This window comes from Balaenoptera physalus (assembly GCF_965194825.1).
Source record: "Balaenoptera physalus genome assembly, chromosome: 12".
Lineage (NCBI taxonomy): Eukaryota > Metazoa > Chordata > Mammalia > Artiodactyla > Balaenopteridae > Balaenoptera > Balaenoptera physalus.
Window position 1 is genome coordinate 77,320,674 of NC_138897.1, and position 24,775 is coordinate 77,345,448.

The window sequence follows — 24,775 nt, forward strand, 5'->3', positions numbered from 1 at the left end:
TTGGTAGTGTATATAAGTCCATGCCACTCTCTCACTTCGTCCCAGCTTACCCTTCCCCCTCTCTGTGTCTTCAAGTCCATTCTCTACATCTGCGTTTTTATTCCTGTCCTGCCACTAGGTTCTTCAGAACCATTTTTTTTTTTTTTAGATTCCATATATATGTGGTAGCATATGGTATTTGTTTTTCTCTTTCTAACTTACTTCACTCTGTATGACAGACTCTAGGTCCATCCACCTCACTACAAATAACTCAATTTCATTTCTTTTTAATGGCTGAGTAATATTCCATTGTATATATGTGCCACATCTTCTTTATCCATTCATCTGTTGACAGACACTTAGGTTGCTTCCATGTCCTGACTATTGTAAAAAGAGCTGCAATGAACATTGTGGTACATGACTCTTTTTGAATTATGGTTTTCTCAGGGTATATGCCCAGTAGTGGGATTGCTGGGTTGTATGGTAGTTCTATTTTTAGTTTTTTAAGGAAACTCCATACTGTTCTCCATAGTGGCTGTATCAATTTACATTCCCACCAACAGTGCAAGAGGGTTCCCTTTTCTCCACACCCTCTCCAGCATTTACCGTTTGTAGATTTTTTGATGATGGCCATTCTAACTGGTGTGAGATGATATCTCATTGTAGTTTTGATTTGCATTTCTCTAATGATTAGAGATGTTGAGTATTCTTTCATGTGTTTGTTGGCAATCTGTATATCTTCTTTGGAGAAATGTCTATTTAGGTCTTCTGCCCATTTTTGGATTGGGTTGTTTGTTATTTTGATATTGAGCTGCATGAGTTGCTTGTAAATTTTGGAGATTAATCCTTTGTCAGTTGCTTCATTTGCAAATATTTTCTCCCATTCTGAGGGTTGTCTTTTCATCTTGTTTATGGTTTCCTTTGCTGTGCAAAAGCTTTTAAGTTTCATTAGGTCCCATTTGTTTATTTTTGTTTTTATTTCCATTTCTCTAGGAGCTGGGTCAAAAAGGATCTTGCTGTGATTTATGTCATAGAGTGTTCTGCCTATGTTTCCCTCTAAGAGTTTTATAGTGTCTGGCTTTACATTTAGGTCTTTAATCCCTTTTGAGTTTATTTTTGTGTATGGTGTTAGGGAGTGTTCTAATTTCATTCTTTTACATGTAGCAGTCCAGTTTTCCCAGCACCACTTATGAAGAGGCTGTCTTTTCTCCATTGTATATTCTTGCCTCCTTTATCAAAGATAAGGTGACCATAGGTACGTGGGTTTATCTCTGGGTTTTCTATCCTGTTCCATTGATCTATATTTCTGTTTTTGTGCCAGTACCATACTCTCTTGATGACTGTAGCTTTGTAGTATAGTCTGAGGTCAGGGAGCCTGATTCCTCCAGCTCTGTTTTTCTTTCTCGAGGTTGCTTTGGCTATTTGGGGTCTTTTGTGTTTCCACACAGATTGTGAAATTTTTTGTTCTAGTTCTGTGAAAAATGCCTTTGGTAGTTTGATAGGGATTGCAGTGAATCTGTAGATTGCTTTGGGTAGTAGAGTCATTTTCACAATGTTGATTCTTCCAATCCAAGAACATGGTATATCTCTCCATCTGTTTGTATCATCTTTAATTTCTTTCATCAGTGTCTTATAGTTTTCTGCATACAGGTCTTTTGTCTCCTTAGGTAGGTTTATTCCTAGGTATTTTATTCTTTTTGTTGCAGTGGTAAATGGGAGTGTTTCCTTAATTTCTCTTTCAGATTTTTCATCATTAGTGTATAGGAATGCAAGAGATTTCTGTGCATTAGTTTTGTATCCTGCTACTTTACCAAATTCATTGATTAGCTCTAGTAGTTTTCTGGTAGCATCTTTAGGATTCTCTATGTATAGTATCATGTCATCTGCAAACAGTGACAGCTTTACTTCTTCTTTTCCAATTTGTATTCCTTTTATTTCTTTTTCTTCTCTGATTGCTGTGGCTAAAACTTCCAAAACTATGTTGAATAATAGTGGTGAGAGTGGGCAACCTTGCCTTGTTCCTGATCTTAGTGGAAATGGTTCAGTTTTTCACCATTGAGAACAATGTTGGCTGTGGATTTGTCATATATGGCCTTTATTATGTTGAGGTAAGTTCCCTCTATGCCTTCTTTCTGGAGGGTTTTTATCATAAATCGGTGTTGAATTTTGTCAAAAGCTTTTTCTGCATCTATTGAGATGATCATATGGTTTTTATCCTTCAATTTGTTAATATGGTGTATCACATTGATTGATTTGCATATATTGAAGAATCCTTGCATTCCTGGGATAAACCCCACTTGATCATGGTGTATGATCCTTTTAATGTGTTGTTGGATTCTGTTTGCTAGTATTTTGTTGAGGATCTCTGCATCTATATTCATCAGTGATATTGGTCTGTAATTTTCTTTTTTTGTAGTACCTTTGTCTGGTTTTGGTATCAGGGTGATGGTTGCCTCGTAGAATGAGTTGGGGAGTGTTCCTCCCTCTGCTATATTTTGGAAGAGTTTGAGAAGGATGGGTGTTAGCTCTTCTCTAAATGTTTGATAGAATTCACCTGTGAAGCCATCTGGTCCTGGGTTTTTGTTTGTTGGAAGATTTGTAATCACAGTCTCAATTTCAGTGCTTGTGATTGGTCTGCTTATATTTCCTATTTCTTCCTGGTTCAGTCTTGGAAGGTTGTGCTTTTCTAAGAATTTGTCCATTTCTTCCAGGTTGTCCATTTTATTGGCATAGAGTTGCTTGTAGTAATCTCTCATGATCCTTTGTATTTCTGCAGTGTCAGTTGTTACTTCTCCTTTTTCATTTCTAATTCTACTGATTTGAGTCTTCTCGCTTTGTTTCTTGATGAGTCTGGCTAATGGATTATCAATTTTGTTTATCTTCTCAAAGAACCAGCTTTTAGTTTTATTGATCTTTGCTATTGTTTCCTACATTTCTTTTTCATTTATTTCTGATCTGATCTTTATGATTTCTTTCCTTCTGCTAACTCTGGGGTTTTTTTGTTCTTCTTTCTCTAATTGCTTTAGGTGTAAGGTTAGGTTGTTTATTTGAGATGTTTCTTGTTTCTTGAGGTAGGCTTGTATTGCTATAAACTTCCTTCTTAGAACTGCTTTTGCTCCATCCCATAGGTTTTGGGTCACCGTGTTTTCACTGTCATTTGTTTCTAGGTATTTTTTGATCTCCTCTTTGATTTCTTCAGTGATCTGTTGGTTATTAAGTATTGTATTGTTTAGCCTCCATGTGTTTGTATTTTTTACAGATTTTTTCCTGTAATTGATATCTAATCTCATAGCATGGTGGTCGGAAAAGATACTTGATACGATTTCAATTTTCTTAAATTTACCAAGGCTTGATTTGTGACCCAGGATATGATCTATCCTGGAGAATGTTCCATGAGCACTTGAGAAGAAAGTGTATTCTGTTGGTTTTGGATGGCATGTCCTATAAATATCAATTAATGTATCATTTAAAGCTTGTCTTTAAATGTATCATTTAAAGCTTGTTTGAATGTATCATTTAAAGCTTGGCTTTCCTTATTTATTTTCATTTTGGATGATCTGTCCATTGGTGACAGTGGGGTGTTAAATTCCCTTATTATGATTGTGTTACTGTCGATTTCCCCTTTTATGGCTGTTCGCATTTTCCTTATGTATTGAGGTGCTCCTATGTTGGGTGCATAAATATTTACAATTGTTATATCTTCTTGGATTGATCCCTTGATCATTATGTAGTGTCCTTCTTTGTCTCTTGTAATAGTCTTTATTTTAAAGTCTATTTCCTACTAGAGAATGGACTTGAGGATATGGGGAGAGGGAAGGGTAAGCTGTGACAAAGTGAGAGAGTGGCATGGACATATATACACTACCAAAAGTAAAATAGATAGCTAGTGGGAAGCAGCCGCATAGCACAGAGAGATCAGCTCGGTGCTTTGTGACCACCTAGAGGGGTGGGATAGGGAAGGTGGGAGGGAGGGAGATGCAAGAGGGAAGAGAGATGGGAACATATGTATATGTATAACTGATTCACTTTGTTATAAAGCAGAAACTAACACACCGTTGTAAAGCAATTATACTCCAATAAAGATGTTTAAAAAAAAAGTCTATTTTGTCTGATATGAGAATTGCTACTCCAGCTTTCTTTTGATTTCCATTTCCATGGAATATCTTTTTCCACCCCCTCACTATCAGTCTGTATGTGTCCCTAGGTCTGAAGTGGGTCTCTTGTAGGCAGCATATATACGGGTCTTGTTTTTGTATCCATTCAGCCAGTCTATGTCTTTTGGTTGGAGCATTTAATCCATTTACATTTAAGGTAATTATCGATATGTATGTTCCTATTATCATTTTCTTGTTTTGGGTTTGTTATTGTAGGTCTTTTCCTTCTCTTGTGTTTCCTGCCTAGAGGAGTTCCTTTAGCATTTGTTGTAAAGCTGGTTTGGTGGTGCTGAATTCTCTTAGCTCTTGCTTGTCTGTAAAGGTTTTAATTTCTCCATCGAATCTGAATGAGATCCCTGCTGGGTAGAGTAATCTTGGTTGTAGGTTTTTCCCTTTCATCACTTTAAACATGTCCTGCCACCCCCTCCTGGCTTTCAGAGTTTCTGCTGAAAGATCAGCTGTGAACCTTATGGGGATGTCCTTCTATGTTATTTGTTGCTTTTCCCTTGCTGCTTTTAATATTTCTTCTTTGCATTTAATTTTTGATAGTTTGATTAATATGTGTCTTGGTGTGTTTCTCCTTGGATTCTTCCTGTATGGGACTCTGTGCTTCCTGGACTTGATTAACTATTTCCTTTCCCATATTAGGGAAGTTTTCAACTATAATCTCTTCAAATGTTTTCTCAGTCCCTTTCTTTTTCTCTTCTTCTGAGACCCCTATAATTCAGATGTTGGTGTGTTTAATGTTGTCCCAGAGGTCTCTGAGACTGTCCTCAATTCTTTTCATTCTTTTTTCTTTATTCTGCTCTGCAGTAGTTATTTCCACTATTTTATCTTCCAGGTCACTTATCCGGTCTTCTGCTCAGTTATTCTGCTATTGATTCCTTCTAGAGAATTTTTAATTTCATTTATTGTGTTGTTCATCATTGTTTGTTTACTCTTTAGTTCTTCTAGGTCTTTGTTAAATGTTTCTTGTATTTTCTCCATTCTATTTCCAAGATTCTGGATCATCTTTACTATCATTATTCTGAATTCTTTTTCAGGTAGACTGCCTATTTTCTCTTCATTTGTTTGGTCTGGTAGGTTTTTACCTTGCTCCTTCATCTGCTGTGTGTTTCTTTGTCTTCTCATTTTGCTTAACTTATTGTGTTTGGGGTCTCCTTTTCGCAGGCTGCAGGTTCGTATTTCCCATTGTTTTTGGTGTCTGTCCCCGGTGGCTAAGGTTGGTTCAGTGGGTTGTGTAGGCTTCCTGGTGGAGGGGACCGGTGCCTGTGTTCTGGTGGATGAGGCTGGATCTTGTCTTTCTGGTGGGCAGGACCGCGTCTGGTGGTGTGTTTTGGGGTGTCTGTGGCCTTAATATGATTTCAGGCAGCCTCTGTGCTAATGGGTGGGGTTGTGTTCCTGTCTTGCTAGTTGTTTGGCATAGGGTGTCCAGCACTGTAGCTTGCTGGTCTTTGAGTGGAGCTGGGTCTTAGTGTTGAGATGGAGTTCTCTGGGAGAGCTTTCGCCATTTGATATCACGTGGAGCTGGGAGGTCTCTGGTGGACCAATGTCCTGAACTCGGCTCTCCCACCTCAGAGGCACAGGCTTGACACCCGGCCAGAGTACCAAGACCCTGTCAGCCACATGGCTTAGAAGAAAAAGGAGAAAAAAAAGATAGAAAAATAAATAAATAAATAAAATAAAGTTATTAAAATAAAAAATAATTAAAAATTAAATAATTTAAAAGTAATTAAAAAAAAGAAAAAAATTTTGAAAGAAAGAAGAGAGCAGCCAAACCAAAAAACAAATCCACCAATGATAACAAGTGCTAAAAACTGTACTGAAAAAAAAAAAACGGACAGACAGAACTCTAGGACAAATGGTAAAACAAAGCTATACAGACAAAATCACACAAAGAAGCATACACATACACACAAAAAGAGAAAAAGGAAAAAAATATGTATATCGTTGCTCCCAAAGTCCACTGCCTCAATTTGGGATGATTCGTTGTCTATTCAGGTATTCCACAGATGCAGGTACATCAAGTTGATTGTGGAGATTTAATCCGCTGCTCCTGAGGCTGCTGGGAGAAATTTCCCTTTCTCTTCTTTGTTCGCACAGCTCCCGGGGGTCAGCTTTGGATTTGGCCCCACCTCTGCACGTAGGTCGTAGGTCGCGTGAGGGCGTCTGTTCCCGCTCAGACAGGACGGCGTTAAAGGAGCAGCGGATTAAGCGGCTCTCGCTCACTCAGGCGGGGGGGAGGGAGGGGTACGGAGTGCGCAGCGAGCCTGCGGCGGCAGAGGCCGGCGTGACGTTGCACCAGCCTGAGGTACGCCATGTGTTCTCCCGGGGAAGTTGTCCCTGGATCACGGGACCCTGGCAGTGGCGGGTTGCACAGGCTCCCGGGAGGGGAGGTGTGGATAGTGACCTGTGCTTGCACACAGGCTTCTTCGTGGTGGCAGCAGAAGCCTTAGCGTTTCATGCCCGTCTCTGGTGTCTGCACTGATAGCTGCGGCTCGCGCCCGGCTCTGGAGCTCGTTTAGGCGGCGCTCTGAATCCCCTCTCCTCACACACCCCGGAACAATATTCTCTTGCCTCTTGGGCAGGTCCAGACTTTTTCCCGGACTCCCTCCCGGCTAGCCGTGGCGCACTAGCCCCCTTCAGGCTGTGTTCACGCCGCCAACCCCAGTCCTCTCCCTGGGATCCGACCTCCGAAGCCCGAGCCTCAGCTCCCAGCCCCCACCCGTCCCGACAGGTGAGTAAACAAGCCTCTCAGGCTGGTGAGAGCTGGTCGGCAGCCATCCTCTGTGCGGGAATCTCTCCACTTTGCCCTCCGCACCCTGTTGCTGCGCTCTCCTCCGTGGCTCTGAAGCCCCCCTCCCCACCCTGCCCCGCCATCCCCTGTCTCCGCCCGCGAAGGGGCTTCCTAGTGTGTGGAAACTTTTCCTCCTTCACAGCTCCCTCCCAGAGGTGCAGGTCCTGTCCCTATTCTTTTGTCTCTGCTTTTTCTTTTTTCTTTTGCCCTAACCGGGTACGTGGGGAGTTTTCTTGCCTTTTGGGAGGTCTGAGGTCTTCTGCCAGCGTTCAGTAGGTGTTCTGTAGGAGTTGTTCCACATGTAGATGTATTTGTGGGGAGGAAGGTGATCTCCGCGTCTTACCCTTCCGCCATCTTGAAGGTCTCACAGCAGCCATGTCTGATCCCTTAGGGTCCTGGTGTGGAGGAGACAGAGGCGATGTGGTCCGTCCTCCTTATTTTCCAGAAGGGAGGATGGAGACTGTGGTATTTACCAGGGCTTGTTGACATCATGGTGACAATATTAACTCCAAAAGCTGTAACTTGTCACGCACTCAGTGTGTGCCAGGCTCTTTTCATGGATTAGCTCCTTAAACCCCCAGGAGACCCTGCGATGTAAATTCCCATCCTACATACCAGGAAATCGACTCTCAGAGAGATGGTGTGACCTGCCCAGAGTCACACAGCTCATAACTGGACAGGCTGTGATTTGACAAAGTTTTTGTCCAAGTCCAGATGCCAGAGACATAATATTGTTCTGTTGCCCAAGGCAGTTGCTATTTATTGAGCTCCTACTATGGGCTGGGCACTGTGTGGGGCTTGGAGAATACAGAGGTGAATGACAGACCCATTCAATGGACAGTATGTCCTGTGTCCACTCCCCAGGGAATCTTGAGGGCAGCACCCGTGTGTCCACAGTGCCCAGCACAGAGCTTGGCACAAAGTACAACCTCAGTTAATGTTGGCTGAATAAATGAATAAACTACTGCAGGTTCTACAACAAGCACTTAAAGATGATTGCAGCTAAAACACCTCACTCTTGGAAGTGAAAACAAAAATAAATTTGACCATGCTTTTCAATAAATTTTCCATATGGAAGTCTTTAAACTGACCTCAAAATCAGTTCCAGGTCTATTGTGGATCTAATTATGCAAGGTAGAACAATACACTTGTAGACTAAAACAAAGGAGAATGTTTTCATGACTTTGGGAGTAGGCAAAGATTACGTAACTAGGATAAAATTGTGCTAACCATGAAGGGAAAAAATTGACTATTTTAAAATAAGAGGTTCCATTCATCAATAGACACCATTAAGTGAAAGAAACAGTAAAGTGCAATGGAAAAGGCTTTCTGCAAAACACATTTCCTACAAAGGATGTGGCAAAAAAAAAAAAAAAAAAAAGGAAAAATGAACAAAGGACGTGAATAGACATTTCCCAACGGAGGATATCCATTGCTAAAACTCAAATGAAAATGTGCTCATTAGTCTGCAGTGAAATGCAGTTTGACACCCCAATGTGACAGTTCCACACATTTGCCAGAATGTCAAAAGTATATAAGAGTTGTCATATCTAGTGTTGCTGAGGATGTGGAGGAACTGGAACTCCTCCAGGGCTGACAGTTGGGTAAGTTGACACACACTTTGGGAAGCTATGTGTCAGTATCTCCTAAAAGTGAGTACATCCATACCTTGGACACCACAGTCTCCCCTCTGCATAATCCTAACACAGATGTGTACTTATGTTCACAAATACACATGTATTGGAATGTTCATAGGACCACAATCCCTAAGATTGTGAAATCCCAGATGTGAAACAGTCCACATACCCATTAATGGCAGAATGAATAAAGCGTGGCATATTCACACAGTGGGACGCTACACACGCAGAGAATGAGCAAACCACAACTGCATGGAACAAGATAGACGAACCTCACAGAGGAAGGAAATTAGACACCAGATTACCTACTGTTGGCCAGATAATGTGATAAGCAAGTTACACGCATCATCTCACTCAGTCCTCATCACAAGACCATGAGTTGCTGTAATTATCCCATTTTACTAGTGAGGAGACTGAGGCCCAGAGACCTTGGGTCCCCTGTCTACATCTACTTGTACCAGACAATGTATTACTGATTGTACTCCTGTGTGACTGGGTTACCAACAGAATTCTGTTGTACAAACTTGAATATCCTCCTAACTGAACACCAGAGCTTGTCCATTAAGGGAAATGGTCCTTGATCTTGAATATCTGGGGCTTGAAAATTGGGGGGAAAAGGTTTTGGATAGGAAATTTTACTTATTAAAAATTTTTTAATTGAAGTATAGCTGATTTACAAAGTTGTGTTAGTTTCTGGTGTACAGCAAAGTGATTCAGTTATACGTATATATATTTTTTCAGATTCTTTTCCCTTATAGTTTATTACAAAATATTGAGTATAGTTCCCTGTGCTATACAGTAGGTCCTTGTTGGTTATCTATAGTAGTGTGTATATGTTAATCCCAAACTCCTAATTTATCCCTCCCCTCTCCTTCCCCTTCGGTAATTTAAGTTTGTTTTCTATGTCTGTGGGTCTATTTCTGTTTTGTATATAAGTTCATTTGTATCATTTTTTTTAAGATTCCACATATAAGCAATATCATATGATATTTTTGTCTTTCTCTATCTGGTTTATTTCACTTAGTATGATAATCTCTAGGTCCATTGGATAGGAAATTTAAAATTTTGCTTATTAAAGACATGAAAACCCACCATGCATCCCGTCTCCATCATTTCAAAAAAGAAAATCCATCTTAACACCTAAACGTAAGAAGGACATAACTTCAGGAAAAAAAAAAATAACCATAGCCTTTCCCAGGCAGGGACAGCTGGTGTTTGTACACTGACATTTTTGCTACAGAAATTTCCTGCCGCCGGCGTATAGATTTGAATCTTGTCTTCGATGCTTCCTAGCTGTGTGACCTTGGGTAAGCAGCTTCTCCTCTCTGCGCCTCACTGCTTCCTCCTCGGGGTCGTTGCGAGGATTAAATGATGTAACCTGTGTAAAGCCCTTAGCACACTCCATAAACTACAGAGGCTGATGTGGATTTATCGTCGCCGACATTCACGAGAGACAACAGCGCCACCTGGTGGCTCTTCATCCCGGGCACAGAGAAGCGGCTTCCGCGGAGCAATAACGAGGCACCTGCCGGCAGTGAGCGGGAACCTTGTCTAATAGCCAGGGCTGAGGAAGAAGCAGGGAGAAAAGCCATAAATATTCATGGCATCGCTTAAAGCTCAGGCCTGTCGGTCTGCCTGAGAATAAAGTTTGTTCCTCGGAAGCTACTGTCCAAGCTGTCAGCTCTGGAAGAGGAGAGAAAATGAAATCTCTCTTCCGGGCGCCGCCTCCGTTTCCGCCCCACCTCCCGAACCTTGGGGCCAGGAAGGGGCGCTGCTTTCATTGGGGTGGGGGGAGCCGTCTCTTCACGGGCCTTGGTGCTGTCACCTACTGGGGTCGGGGCTGGGCGTGGGGTGTCTGTCAGCCACAGCCCTCCTTGCCTCTTTCCTGCGAAGTCTGAAGATGGAAAAAGGGACGGCAACCTGAACGTGGGAGCCTTTTTATGACGGTCACAAAACAGGGACACATGTAAGCTCTGTGTTCTCCCCGATATGGGTCTTTCACAGACCAAGCCATTAACCACTGGAAACAGCCCTTTGTCCTCAGAAGAGTCATTGCAGGAGAGGCTGTGAGACCTGAAAGACGACTTGAAGACGCTCTCTTTTTACATTCCTTCCCCAGGGTGAGAGATTGATATTGATTTTTCTTTCCTGTCTCTGCCTGCAGACTTTCACGTAGCCCGCGAGCCTGGGAAGGAAACTCGGCAAAGGACAAAGAAGGTTGGCTCTGGGACAAGGTAGGCTTGCGTTGGAATTCTGGTCCTGAGGCTCACTGACTGGGTGACCTTGGGCAAGTCACGGTCTCCTTGATCGTGCTTCTGCACCTGGGAATGACGATGGCACATCCCTCAGAGGTTCGAGTGTGCTAATGTATTCCACAGTCTCAGGTGCCTCCAGGGGCCAGGCAGGCATTGTGAACGTGAGAAGTAGGCCAGGTGTAGGGCAGCAGGGAGTGGTGGGAACTGTGGTAAACCAGGAGCCCTAACCCCGTGGAATGGTGGCAGCTGCTGGCCAGAGTCACCTGCTCCGGGGCACTCCAGGCATTCTAGTAAACCTCAAAATCCCAGAATTTTTTTTTTCAAGAGTCTGTGGGCAGATTTAGGCATTGTTGGGCTGAGCTCATGGGAGAGAACAGATTTGGTTAGCAGAAAAATATGGTGGAAAGAAAGGCGAGCCCGGTGCTGCCAGTTTTTTTCCCCAATGTTCAAGAGAAAGAGGAAGTCATCTCTAGTTTTCGGTGTTGGCAGTTGAACATTTTAAAAACAATGCGCTGCGATCTATAATAAAACCCCATGTTGGCTGTGTGACCTTGGGCAAGTCTCTTAACATCCCTGAGCTTCTGTTTCTTTATGAATAGTGAGGGTAAGAGTACACCTAGCTCCTGATCTTAGCAATTTACATAAATCACTTCATTTAACCTTTCCCCCCTGTGATAAGGGAGCTGTTAATATAGTCCTCATTTTACAGGTGAGGGAACAGAGGTGCAGAGAAGCTAAGTAACTTGCCCAGAATCCCATAGCTAATAAGTAACAGGGCTTTTGTGAGGATGAAATACTGCATGGAAAGGGGTCAGTGAGTATTAGCTATTGTTGTGCCATGGTCATTATTACCACTATTATTAATAACAGAAATGGCTCATGGTCAGGTCTCAAACTTAATTCAATGGCCAAAGTAAGCCGCTAAGGCTTTGATCCATCAGCCAAGACCAGGGCCAGCTCTGAATCATGTGGTATGTATTTTTACAGGTAGCTCTTGGCCATCTTAATAGTTCTTTTCACGTAGACATTGGGTCACAGTGCCAGTGGGTTTTCTGGGATGATAATTAGATTTAGACCCCTGGTGCAGTGGATAGATCCTCATCTTGAGGTGACCAAGCCAATCATGACCAGTAATTTACAGCTTGAGTTGTTCTGAGATCAATACGAATTTGCTCTTCATCGAGTGAGCTGTAAACCATGGGTGACAGGCAGCCTGAAAAGCAGTTGACATGGGGGTGGAGAGCTTGCAGGGCCTGGAGAGGGGCCAGGCTATTAGAGGAGAGACGAGGCAGAGGGTGGAGGAGGCTGACCTCTGTCCAGGGGGTTGTGGACAGAGCTGCCCAGAGTTCCCATTGGGACCTGCTCAGGACATCGTCTCACTGAGAGAGTAGATTTGATTGGCAATGAGGCATGGAAGAAAGAGATTAAGTTCTGGAGCGGACAGAACTGGATTTGTATTTCCTTTGTGCTGTTTTCTACCTGTGATTCTCTGAGGAAATTGGGCTCTGTTCCCTGATGCTTGGTTTTCTCCTCAGTGAAATGGGCAATTAACTGAACCAATTGCACAGATGAGGACGAAATGAGTCCGTGTTTGCAAAGCCCTTGTTTTTACTGCAATGCCGGGCTGTCAAGTGCAGTCCTTAAGAGGCTGTGGAGTCAGGCAGACCTGGCGTGGAATCCTGGCTCTTTCACCTCCAAGCTGAGTAACCTTGGGAAGTTACTCCACCACTCTGAGCCTCAGTTTTCATATGTAGGGATAGTAATAGAAGTCCCTGCCCAGGACGGCTATGATCATTAAATGAGATAATGCACATAAAGATAAATCACCACCATGCACAGGATACAGTGTGAGCTCAGCAAGAAGATAGCGTGATTTTTGTCCATCTGATTCTTATTTACCCCAAGCTGGCAGCGCAGTTAAGAACGAAAGAGGGTGTGTGGGGCACTTGAATTAACAAAGCACTGTGGGGCTTTGCACGAGGAGCCCCATCTATGTACAGCCCTTTGGGCACCTTCTCAGTCTCCCTGGTTTTCTCTTGCTCTGGCCAGTGACTGGGAACGGTCTTTGGGATCTCTCCATGGACTTAGCCAGAAGGGCTTCCTTGAACAATCCTACAATTATTTCAGGCATTTCCCCCCTCCCCAATACATCAGCCAAGCAAGAGCCATTCCCAAGATTATTATGGTTGAGAGGGGGATTTAGAGAATATTTGTTTGAATCTGTTGCCTCCCAATGTCTTTATCAAAACCATGTGTTCCAAGAGATTGTTCACAAGAGGCCCAGCTCTGTCCTGTCCTCTCCAAGTATCTTGCTAGTCAAGAGACAAGGCATTTCTTCTCCTTGGACAGGAGCAGTTTGGAACACAAGTGCAGAACGAGAGTTTTAAAGTCAGATCGAAGTTGTTGTGAAGCCCAAGTTCCCCTCTTGGCAGCTGGGTGACCTTGAAGGATGACCTCACCTGATTCCTCAACCAATGGAGAGAATATCAGTACCAGGTTCTAGGGCCACTTTGAGGATTAAATGGGATGTACATTAATGCCCTTGGCACAGTACTTTGCTAATGCTTGTTAAACTGTTATTGTAACTACACATGTCCTAAATGAGGTCAGGGTAAAGACTGAGACTCCGGAATGGGGCTAGGATATCACAGAATGCTCCATTTGATGCTACAGCACTGGGTTACCCACCCCTGCTATTGGGAGGGCTATGCACAGTTCTTCAGTCAGTGGGATGTCATCAGCTCTTAGAAAAGTAAAATTCTTCTCCTTTCCAGGCAGGTAGGAGCTGAGGCATCCCCCAGCCCTCCAAAGCTCTGGGATGCACTGGGCAGGGAATTTCTCCTAAGATCAGCCTCTTGGTCTGGGGTCATCCACCTATTAAACAGCCATTCAGCTTGCTCCATTCCTGAGAAACAGGGCTCTGCCAGTCCCTGTAATAGCCTAGGATTTGTGAATTCTTGAATCTAAATATACATTTATGGGTATCAAGCCAATGACGAACTTAGGCCAGCCTGAATCTTGTAGATACATGATGTGTACAGTATAAGAGGATTACAGGGGGAAAGTAGAAAATGTCTAGGAAGCTATTCAGGGAGAAGTTACTCTCTGTTTCTACCCAGTTATCTCATACGCATCCCCATCTCCCGCCAACTCAGCCACACATTCGTCGCTCCACCCACTGCCCAGTCCATATCCAACCTAATACCCACCCCATTCTTCATGCATCTATTCCTCTACCCACTCCATCTCCCTTCAGACCCACCCATCTATCCTATCCATCCATCCATCCATCCATCCATCCACCCACCCATCTATCCCATCCATCCATCCATCCATCCATCTATCCCATCCATCCATCCATCCAGACATCCACCACTTGCCCACCCTATCCATCCATTTAGCAAACGTTTATTAATTACTCATTATGTGCTACAACTTGTGTTATGGACCTAGGACACATATAACTTGAGACCTGGCTCCTTTTCCCAAGAACATCTCTATCCTGTGTGCAAGAGCTATACTCTAGAATAAAAAAGACAAAATAAAGCTCAACCAGGTTTTTTTTTAATATATATAAATTTATTTATTTATTTATTTATTTTGGGCTGTGTTGGGTCTTTGTTGCTGTGCGCAGGCTTTCTCTAGTTGCGGTGAGCGGGGGCTACTCTTCATTGTGGTGCACAGGCTTCTCAGTGCGGTGGCTTCTCTTGTTGTGGAACACGGGCTCTAGGCATGCAGGCTTCAGTAGTTGTGGCACGTGGGCTCAGTAGTTGTGGCTCATGGGCTCTAGAGCGCAGGCTCAGTAGTGGTGGCGCATGGGCTTAGTTGCTCTGCGGCATGTGGGATCTTCCCGGACCAGGGTTCAAACCCGTGTCCCCTACATTGGCAGGCAGATTCTTGATCACTGCACCACCAGGGAAGCCCTCAGCCAGGTTTATAATAAGACACAACACGCAGGATCTTGTAGTGGTTATGTAAGCACATGGGCTTTGTAGCCAGACCAACTTGACTTTGTTTTGGGCTCTGCCACTTGCCAGATGGATATCCTTGTACCAATCGTAGCACATTATTAAACCCCAGTTTCCTCATCTGCTAAGTAGGAATAATAATTACATCTCCTTCAGAGGATCATGGTGAACACTAAACAAGTTAATGCTAGGGAAGTTAGCATGTTGACAGAGGGTCACATAGCAGAGAACTGTAGGTGTCCTCTGGGAATTGAGAGCAGCCCCAGATGACAACCAGGAAGACAATGGAAACCTCAGTCCTACGGCTACAAGGAACTGAATTCTGCCAACAACACTGCAAGCTTGGAAGGGGACCCTGAGCTCTGGGAAGGAGCCTACTTGACACCTTGATTGAAGCATCGTGGGACCCTGAGAAGACCCAGCTAAGCCATGCCTGGACTACTGACTCATGGAAACGTGGAGATATTGATTGCATGTGGTTTTAAGCCACTAAGCTTGAGGAAATTTGTGATGTGGCAATAGATAACTAAGATATTCAGTAACTTGCCCAAGGCTACAGAGCTCCTCAGGGATAGAGCTGGGATTCAGAGCAGGAGAGAACCACAACACGTATTGAAAGATAACCAGCCAGAGGGGTTAAAGCGCAAAAGATTTCCTGATTAACCTTCAATTGACTGGAAAATCCAGTTAATCAGAATTTCTAAATCTTGGACCTTATGACTTGTCAGGGATTTTCTGGATTTGAAATCAAGTTTTCCATGGCAATTGGGGCAAATACCCATGGATGCCCTGATGACGCTGGATAAATGTAGCCACTGTAGAGTCGGGAGAAGAAAGTTCTGTTTCCTTTTATGTAAAGGTCTGATTCAGAGCAACCAAGTGTTAGAAGATAGTAAGGAATGTGAAGGAAGCGTAGGGTGATGTGACAGAGGGCAACTGTGGGATCTACGTGGAGAAAACAAGTAGGAGAGGACAGCAGAGCCGACACAGGAATGGAGAGAGGGAGGCAGCAGGGCCAGGACTGGAGCAAGCAGAGCATTCAAGGCACAGCGAAGAGCAGGCGTAAAGGCCCTGGGGTGGGAGCAAACGTGGGCCAGACAGGGAAGAGGAAGGATGCTGTCAGGAGGCTGACACACAGTGTGTGTGGTGAACCACAGAGGAGCCTGGTGTGTCAGGAGGCCAGAGATGAGGTCGGCAGGGGTCAGTTAGGGTAAGAAAAGGAACTTGGACTTCATCCTGCTGGCAGCAGGGAGCCATAAAAAGGAGCAGCAGGATCCAAGTTATATTGTTCAATGTTCTCTCTGATTGCTGTGGGCAGGATGGAAAAGGCAGCTGGAAGAACGGGACTAAGAACAGGTAGGAGATCCTGCAGTAGTCCTAGCACAGGACGTTCTGAGGGATTTCTTGTCTCATCCCACTGGGATCCTTGGCAGATCCTTTAACTCACCAAGCCCTTTCCTGGCTCAGGGTTCCTCACATGGAGGTCCCTCACCTGCAATCCTCTTTCAGCACCTGTCCCTCGCTACCTCTCCAGCTCTTTTCTTACATCTTCTTCTCTCATGTCTTTTCATCTGGAATTCTTCTCTGACCCCAAGTCCAGGGGGTTGCTCATGGCATCGAGCTCTCACTGAGCTTGCAAAGTGCAACTTACCCATCGCTTCTCCTTCGGGAGCCTATGAAAGCAAGAATTACATCATTGCTGCCCTACACAGAAAGCATGCAGAAGGCTCTCAGCAAATCTTTCTGTTTGAGATTTATGCTGCTGACCCTAAATGATTTTTAAACAATTAAGTAGGGTCGGTCTTTCAAACAAATGTGTTTTTAGAGCAATAACTACGATTGGCCGCGTGCCTCACATGTACCAGGAACGGCGTTAAGCTCATGAAATCCACTCACTCATTTAATCATCTTGAGAGCCATGCCAACTAGAAATGTTCACCCCCATCTTTCAGATGGGAAACTGTGGATGAAAATGGCTCCATAACTTGCCCAAGAAAACCTTTTGACTATGTGATGGAGATCACAATTTAAGTCCATGTCCATTTGGATGCAAAGCTCATGCCCTTTTGACCAATGACTCCTAAAGATCGGCACAGTCATTCCTTCCGCAAGGGTTTAGCAAGCACCGGCTTCGGAGATGGTGGAGGATATGATGTGTAATTAGCCAGGGTTCCTGCCTTCTAGGGGATGAGCACCTGGAAGAAGAAAAGAGAGATGGAGAGAAGTGTTGATGTAGTGCTTATACCGCAGGGATCCGTATGACCCAGTCTCAAGAGCTGTTGAGATCAACAGAAGAGAGTCTCATGATCCCAAGAATAATTTCACAATAACTTACATTCATTTATCATAATTCCCCAACACTAGGCGACGACTCATGCTCCACAGAAGTATTTCTTAAACCTCTTCTTCTATCCCAGCCACACCCCATACCACCTTCTCCGCTCTTAACTGATGCATCTGCTTCCCTTCTCTTGCCTTTTGCATTAAGATTCCATATCACTGAAGCTCCAAACAGCTGACAAAACCCAAAGCAGCCCCTTTGACTGTTTGATGGAAGCCATGGACTTTCCCCTGGGGAAATACTCAAACGCATGTGTGTGCACGCAGACACACACACACACACACACACACACACACACACACACACACACACACACACACACACACACACACACACACACACACACACACACACACACACACACCCACTGGTTTCATTGGTTTGCCAGTCATTTCAGGGGGTCCATAGCCCTGCTGAATCTTACCCCAGCTTCTGAGTGAGAACCCCCACCATTGGCAATCTGAAAAGTCTTCAGCTCCTTAGCATTTGCCAAAGGAAAAGAGCTTCTCCTCTTAACCATGTGCATGAGAGAACTTCTCCCTGCCCCACGCCGACCAACCTAACCCCATGCTTGCTGCTTCAGAAGCTTGTCATTCTGCAGTTTCCAGCCTGGAATGGCTTTCTCTTCCAGGGAGCGGGGAGCTCTGGAATTAGGAGAGCAGAGGACAAAGGCCTTAGCAGCACTCTAGATGTTGAAACACCAGCAGAAAGAGCTGGAGCCAACTCTCTCCGTTTACAGTCTGAGTTCAGCTTTTTTTTTTTTTTTCTTTATTTAAAAAAAAATTTTTTTTTTAAATTTATTTATTTATGGCTGTGTTGGGTCTTCATTTCTGTGCAAGGGCTTTCTCTACTTGTGGCGAGCAGGGGCCACTCTTCATTGCGGTGCGCGGGCCTCTCACTATCGAGTCCTCCCTTGTTGTGGAGCACAGGCTCCAGATGCGCAGGCTCAGTAATTGTGGCTCACGGGCCTAGTCGCTCCGCGGCATGTGGGATCTTCCCAGACCAGGGCTCGAACCCGTGTCCCCTGCATTGGCAGGCAGATTCTCAACCACTGCGCCACCAGGGAAGCCCTGAGTTCAGCTTCTTGATACCCAAGCTGGTTTTAATTTAACCACGTGGCATGGTTCTGGAGACCAGCAGTTCTCAGCCACAGCATGGCATCACCACTGGGTGGCCATAGTTATCAGGGACGTTGGAAAATAATCTGAGCTATTGGTGAAATACCAAAGTTGGCAGATTATTTGCTTAAAAAATAAGTTTGAGAACATTCAAGTTTCTTTCTATAATGATGCTGTTTTCAATGCTTTACTTCCAGATGTGCTTTCCTGCAGGTGGGGGATGGTGGGAATAGGCAGTGGGTACCTACCGTCTGGGGAATTTGGAACAACCCTCAGATGCCCACAATCTTACCCTTCATGGTTCCTGATTTTTTTATGTTTAAAACATAAACATATGTTTATGCTGACCCTAAGATTTGCTTTGCTAACCCCAAGAGTTTTTATTTTTCTCCTTTCAGAACAGTGCTTCCCAAACCCCAGTTATTTTAATATCACCTTCTTAAACCTTAAAAAACCTTTTAAGGTTTTTACCCTATCTTTGGTTACACATTATTTTTTTTAAAATTTGTTCTAATAGTCATCCCTCTATAGTTTTGGCTCAAGCAGTCATATTCACAAAATCATGAGGTTGAGTGTTTATTCAAGACCCACTAAAATAAGCACATAACTTTAAAGATAAAATTCACCATCCATGTTCCATCAAAAATCGTTCCCTACACCCCCGAGTGGTACAGTTATTACATTAAAAAAATTTTTTTTAATACAATTTATTTATTCATTTTTTTGGCTGCACCATGCAGCATGTGGGATCTCAGTTCGCCAGCTAGGGATCGAACCCATGCCCCCTGCAGTGGAAGCGCGGAATCTTAACCACTGGACCGCCAGGGAAGTCCCCGGTTACCACATTTTTGAGGACACACTGTTCTAATAAGTGCCCTCATGAGTTGAAGAAATTAAGTTTGATCCACTTATTCATTTGTAAATTCCAGTTCTTCTTTGAAAACCATCCATTAGAAGCTTACTACGTGCCAGGCACTGGCCTAGGCAGGTGCACGCTCAGTATTTCATTTAATCCTGGCAACAGAACTCTGAGGTTGCAATTGCTATTCCCATTTTACAGTTGGAGAAAAAGGCTTAGAGAGGTGTAAGGGTCTTGCCCGAGGTCACACAGCCTGTGATTTCCAGGAGGACAGAACCAGGTGTCTCTCTAAGGGTAGTGAGAAACTTCCAACCATGATGGAGGTGCTGGTTGACCTACTCGAGTACTTGGGTACTGGGTTTCTTTTTTTTTTATTTAATTTTTTTAAATTTTTAAAAAATTTAAAATTATTTTTACTTCTTATTTTAATTTTTATTATTTATTTATTTATTTATTTATTGACTGTGCCGTGCGGCATGTGGGATCTTAGTTCCCCAACCAGGGACTGAATCCGTGTCCCCTGCATTGAGACTGCAGAGTCTTAACCACTGGTCTGCCGGGGAAGTCCCTTTATTTTTAAATTTAAAAAATTTTAATTTTTAAATTTATTTTTAAAATTATTTTTAAAATAAAAAAATGTTTTTTAGGGTGCTGGGTTTCTAAGGCAGCCCCAGATCCTCTAAACAGTCAAACCGCAGTGGGGACATTTGTTTGTGAAATATGTCACTGTGTTCCAGCAGCCTAGATTCTTTCCAAGAGTTTCTCAAAAATCCAGAAGAATAAATATCAGATTCTTTATTGCCCACCACATAATAGGAATATAACTTGTTACCATCAGAGCACCATCCTTTCGGCAGCCTCCGTAAATCTGGCGCTCCATTGACTTCAAATGCATTTAAGCAAAACCTGGCCCACGTAGGGGAGCAGTGGATGTAATTGGAATATGGAGCGGAGCTTTTGGATTAATCATATGCTGAATGTTAACTGTGTATTATGCTGATTTCCTTGTAAATATATTCAGAAGCCCCAGCATGTGTACCTGACTCGGGCTTATACAATCAGAATAGCAAATACCCTGAATGTGGGGTTGAAAGCAGTCCCAACTGCAATGTACGAGGCCAGATTTCATTTCTCCTGAGAAAAAGAATATTTCAGCCCTCTCCAGGAGGCCTCAAAACACAATATATGGTTTTCTGACACCAGTGGAAGAAGCAATGTTTGTTTTCAGCTGCCTGGTTCAGAGTAGATTTTGTCAAAGAACAAGACTCTGTTTTGCAGTGAATTCTTGGAGAACTCTTCTGGCTCTAGAACTTCTTTGGGAATAAGCCACTCTGTGTGATTGTCTTTACTGGGTGGGGTGGGCAGCTGGGGTTGGAAGGTGCAGATGAGGGAATAGGATGGGAAACAGTGTGACCAAAATTGAGGCTTAGAAAGAAAATCCTGAATGACTTCCAGCTCTGCCAAGGGCATTGCCAGGTGACCTTGTTTCATGAGATCAGTCACCTCCCTGAGTCACACACTTCATTGTTCACAAAGCAAGGCTTAAACCCGCAGAATCTTATCTAGTACTCATGGCAACTCTGAGAGGTTAAGTATTAAGATACTCATTTCACAGATGTAGAAAATGAGACTTGGACAAGTTTTGCTTTGAGGAAATGTGAATAAATAAGTCATGGGAGGAGGACCTAGACTCAGGCACAAAGTTAAGGGGACACCAGAAAAACTCAGCAATCAAGAGCAATGATATTCTAATGCCATATTTTTTAATTACTGCAAAAAAATCTATGATGAACAAAGTATCAACATTTTAAATTAAGACAGGATTAATAACAGGGCTTTGCTGAGCCATATTGAAGCCTGGGGAGAAAGGAAATATCAGTAATACTGATTCTGTCTTTATTTATCTTGTTAATGAGTCTTTTCAGCTTCTCGTTAAATTTTGTGCTTGAGGTAGGTGCCTCGCTCGCCTCACCTTAGTTCCGGCCCTGCATGGGAGCCAGAATTATCTCCCTTAATCATACATGTGATCACATCAGGCCCCTGATCGAATCCCTCCCGGGGCTTCCTATTACCTACAGGAAAGAGTCCCAGTGCCCAAGCCTGGCTCAGAGAGGCTTCTGGAATTGAGGGGACACACACAACGCGCCCTGAACCAAGCTGTGATTCACATACATTAAATTATTAATCATCTTTGGGCCAAGGGCACCGGCTCCAGACTTAGACTGGATCCTGGGTTTGGATCTTGTTCGGTCATTTACTAGCAGTGTGATGTTGGATGATGCACTTAAAGTCCCAGGGTCTTAGTTTTCTCACCTGAAAGAGGGGAAACAGTCATGTTGGTCTCATAGAGTTGCTGAGAAAATTCAGTAATAAAAAAAGAAGGATAAAAAATAACATTGAGTTTCCCCAGCATCTAGAGCACAGTAAGTGCTCAATTAATTCATTCAACAAATAGTTGTCAAGCATCTGCTATGTGCCAGGTACACAGTGCTGGAGCTTTGGGGGCTCAATAAATGCTAGTTACTGCTATTACTGTTATTTGATCCTCACAGCAGCCCACGAGGTAGGTACCACGATTTTCATCCTCATTTTACAGGCAAGGAAACTGAGGCTCAGAGGGATTAAGTAACATACCCAAGCTAAACCAATAATTAAATTGAGAAGGTAGGCTAGGACCCCAGCAGGAGGTGTGGTTCCAAAGTCCGCAGGGTTCTTAGTGAGGGCTCCCGGAGCCTTGCCTGAGTGCGTTTGTCTCTCCCTCAGGACCACGAGCTTCTGGTGGGTAGCGCCCCTGGTGTCTTCAGCCTTGTGTCTGCCTCAGGCTTAGCAAGGAGCTTTGCACACAGTAAGTGCTTAACAAAGGGCCAACAAAATAAACCGCATCTGGTCTTGTAGCGTTCTTGAATACGCTTTGTGGTGTGTGCCCTGGTATTTACTCCCATGATGGAGAATGGGTGTGGTTCTTCTCTGAACTCCTAGTTCCCTTCAAGGATAGAGAACCTGGCTCAGGTGGTAGAGGTGAGTCCAGAATGCAGCTCATCTTTCCCCCACCCCACCCCATGCACCTGCTTCTCCTCAAGGTTTCAGTGAACACAGCACAGTGCACCGACTGCTGATACAAGACACCCAGGCATTCTGTCCCTTTCCTCCTTCCCTGTCCCCTGACAGTCACTCAGCCTCCACATGCTGGAGATCCCACCTCCTAAGTCTTTTTCCCATCAGACACTTTTCTCCATCCTCCCACCACCCTCGTCCAGGCTGCCAGTGTGTCTTGCTTGGATGCCTGTAGCCACCTCCTACTTCTCTGCCTGCTTCCAACCTTTCCCCCGTCCCATTCCACTCTCTATTGGCCAACCAGAGGCCTCTTTTCAAACCACAGATTTGACCCCAGCCTCTTTCCTCCTTCAAACCCTGCCGAGGCTCAGCTTGCCTGTAGCAGTGGTCTCTGGAGTGGGGCATCTGCAAACTGGGGGCAACGCAGGATGGTCCTCCCAGGTGTGGGAAAAAGGTATAAGAACTTCTGTTTCCGTGTATTTTCTATCATATCTGTTTTGAAAGTTATACTTCTGGGCATGTTTTATAATGTACTGTCTTAGTTCAGTTTATAATGTACTGTCTTAGTTCAGGTTCCCTGGAAGTAGAGCCTGAGGCAAGGACTTGGATCCATGTGACTTACTGGGGTGGGGAGCGCTCAGGAGAGACCTATGCGAGAGTCAGGGAGGCAGTATGGAGAAGAGGGAAAAAGCTACGCAAGGGTGTGATGTCAGCTGGAGTCTAGCTTCAGCCTGGTCCATACGGGATCTCTGGCGGGTGAATTGCATCACAGGGGGTTGACCTTTTGTGTCCCTCTGTCAGCCACCTGACCCTAGGGTGGTGAGGGGTGTCAACTTCAAAGTGAGACATCTCCCTTCAGCCAACGGCAGTTGCTCAGATGAGAGGACAGCTCTTTTGTGAATGAGTATACCCCCTGGGAAAGGGAACGGTCACCAAGACTGTCGACTATATGTACAGGGGTGTGGGAAGAAAGGATTAGGCTGTCTATTTATATCTGTTTTCCATTCCTTCCTTTTACATTTTATGTATTTTCTCCATGTTTTATAATAGACACATCTCCATAATGCACATGATGTATTAGTATAGGATTATGTGTGTAACTTAACAATAAGTATACCAGTGTGGTGGAGGATTAGGTTAAAACTCATGTCTTTTTGACTCCCTGCGGGATATAGACGAACTTGAATCCACATCTGAATCCCAAGTCCCATGGCTGGAATCCAGTCATGCATAAAAGCCAGAGCTGGGACGGGCAGGGACGCGGCTCAAGCAGCTGAAACCTAGACATTAGAGGGGCTCAGCTTTGTTTATCTTGGAATCCAGCATTGGAACACTTTGACCCAGTCTCACTGGTCACCTCATCGCTCACTGGGAGTGTGGTGGGAAGGGGATGATTGCACCAAGGGGAGTCCTTGCAGCTGTTTTTAGAGGGTCTGGTAATTCTGACCTCTTCCTATGCCTCAACCCTTAATGGAGCCTCCTGATGCTATGAAATCCACAACCCATCTCATCCTTGACCAAGAACAGCAGCCAGAGTGGAAAGCCCCATGGGACAGAGGAGCCAATGGTGTGAAGGTCATCCGCTTTCTAACAAAAGGTGTTCTCGCTCTGTGCCTGGCTGGGACCTCTGTGCAAATTACTCCACGCCGAGCTTCTGGGCTGGTACTGGGAGATCTAAATTCAGGTCACACCTGGAATAGATGGCCGTGAAAAAGGAGGGACTCAAAAGTCAGACAGAGTTGGGACCCAACCTCACTTTGGCCAAGTACCAAACCTTACTAGCTGTGAGACCTTGGGCAACTTAGGTAATTTCTTTGAAGTTAAGGTCTTTACAACATCTAGGTCAGTTTCCCAAAGCTGAACGCAGGACAGTGAGCTGTGAGCAGAGTCCTAACAATAATTGAGCACTTGCTATATGCCCAGAACTGTGCGAAATGAGATGTGTATATCTATATGTATATGTACACATATAATGTGTGTACACACACACACACACACACACATATACACATATATATTCTAACTTTATAATCTCAATAACCCTATTAGCTGGGCATGTTGACCTTATTTTATAGCTGAGGAATCTGGGGCTCATCGAGGCTAAGTGACTGACTCATCACTGCTTGTAAGTGATGGAGCTGGGATTTGAACCGGGACCGCTTACCTCCTCACCATCCCCTTCACTGCCTCACATATCCTCCCTTAGTTATCAGCACCCCAAGTACAGACTCCAAACCCTTCGGAGACAGCAAAGGCCTTGTTTGCAAGCAGCTGGAAATCATAACTAGAAAGCAGAAATCATCTTTATTAAAATTCTGCAAGGTAGCCAGTTGGGTGTAGAAAATGCACACATCCTATGCTTTGAATGTCTTCTTTATCCCGGTTTGTGCCTACCCTAAATTAAAACCCCCTGAAGGTACCGCTGTCTTAATTAACAGTTTGCCTTGTTAACTCTGTAAACATTTCTCTTGCTATGGAGCAGGTCATGCCAATTAAAGGCAGAGACAAGGCTGAGCAGGAGGGTAGCACGTACTCACCCGCTGAGAAGGCCAGGCTCCTCTTGCCCACCTGGTCCCCACGTTTCTCCTGGGAGGTCAGGGAGACACAGGGCCC

At 44.2% G+C, this 24,775-nt stretch overlaps 1 protein-coding gene across 1 annotated transcript in view; it reads left to right on the forward strand.

Moving 5' to 3' along the window:
* The first annotated feature begins 10,163 nt into the window (after positions 1-10,163).
* The window catches only part of WSCD2 (WSC domain containing 2), a 246,209-nt gene continuing 231,597 nt past the window's right edge, over positions 10,164-24,775 (forward strand). The window contains exons 1-2 of the mRNA XM_082417490.1: positions 10,164-10,533; positions 10,732-10,801. The gene's annotated coding sequence lies outside the window, so the exon portion shown is untranslated. The remainder of the gene's footprint in view (positions 10,534-10,731; positions 10,802-24,775) is intronic.